This window comes from Corylus avellana, chromosome ca4, assembly GCF_901000735.1.
Source record: "Corylus avellana chromosome ca4, CavTom2PMs-1.0".
Lineage (NCBI taxonomy): Eukaryota > Viridiplantae > Streptophyta > Magnoliopsida > Fagales > Betulaceae > Corylus > Corylus avellana.
Genome location: NC_081544.1, coordinates 36,231,629 through 36,233,058, shown reverse-complemented (window position 1 = coordinate 36,233,058; position 1,430 = coordinate 36,231,629).

Sequence of the window (1,430 nt, the reverse complement as noted above, 5' to 3'; positions counted from 1 at the left end):
GATTTTGAACTCAAAAGCAAGAAAAAGTTGAACTGAAGAGGTAGAAAGAAAGAGACCCCGTGGGTCTTTGCTGGAACGCTCCAGACCCACGGCCAACTTAATTATTTTTCGTGATTTCAAATTTTTTTAATGGGTTAACCTTCTCTCTAGATTTTTAGTTTTAGTTTTGAGACATTAGAAATAAGTTTTAAAGCATTAGAAATGAGTTTTGAAGCATTAAAATTGGATTTTGAGGCTAGGTTTCACAAAAAATAGTGCCCGAGATGGTGACCCATGGCCGGGTCTGGTGAGACCTAGCTGTTGGGTCTGATTGAGACCCTGCGGGGTTAGGCCAAACCCACGGTGGGACTGGCCACGACCCACGCTGGGTCTGGCGTGGGTCTGGCCAGACCCAACGTGGGTCGTGGCCTGTCCCATCGTGGGTTTGGTGACCCACGGCGCACGGGATGCCGACCGGCCGATGGTTTGGGTTTGCTGTGCCGGTTTGGTTTTGGTTTTAAATTTGTTGTTTTGATTTTATTTTGCTAAAATGAACTTGCTGCTGTGTAAACACATTCGTTGAGGCTGCAAAACACTCCTCTTATGCACTGACTACATAGTATAGGCTCTTATATATATGTTTGGACTCCTAAACAAAAAAAATTAGTTCCGCTCCTAGTTATAGCCATCCGGTGAGGATGGTCCAGTCACCATCACCTTTTCCATTCCTCCTAGTTTTTATTTTTATTATTATTTTTGAAATATAATAATTATTTTTTTTTTGTTCAAACGTGTGATATTTACAGTCATATGATGTGGAAAATTTGATTATGGGTGTTAATTTATTTTACACTGAGAATTTTTTGTTTTTTTTTGGTAGTAATTGTAATTTTAAGAACCGGCGGAACGTACGTGTGGTAGAGGGGAATTACACTAGTCACATATTTGACTACAGAAATTACCGTCGCGAGAGAGGTTTTCTAGAAGCTTGATGAGCAATCCTTTACGTCAAAAATTTAGTAAAAATTGCACGTGCATAACGTGCGGCACATGAGAAAATACAGAAGCTTATCTGCTGTATGGGTAGAAGCTGTCCTCCAATTTTTCAAACGAAGCATTTTATCTTGGTCAGACTAACACGTTTTCACGTGAAAGAATCAGAAGAATGCAGACCTTACCTCCATGTGCCATGGCCGTGGACAACTACTAGCATAATAATTTTTTTTTTTTTAATAAAATATTGAATTAAATAATCATTTCCATTTATATTACACATGATATCTAAAGTCTTCTATTTCTAGATCAATCGTAGGGAGGGCATTAGCTATGTTTGCCAAGAGAAGAGTCTGGCACTGTAGCTGGAACGACACTGTTTCAGCTATAGTGCCATTTGACATAAACAGTGCTAAAATTTGACTTTGTATTTTTTTTTTAAAAAAAAGCAAAATATT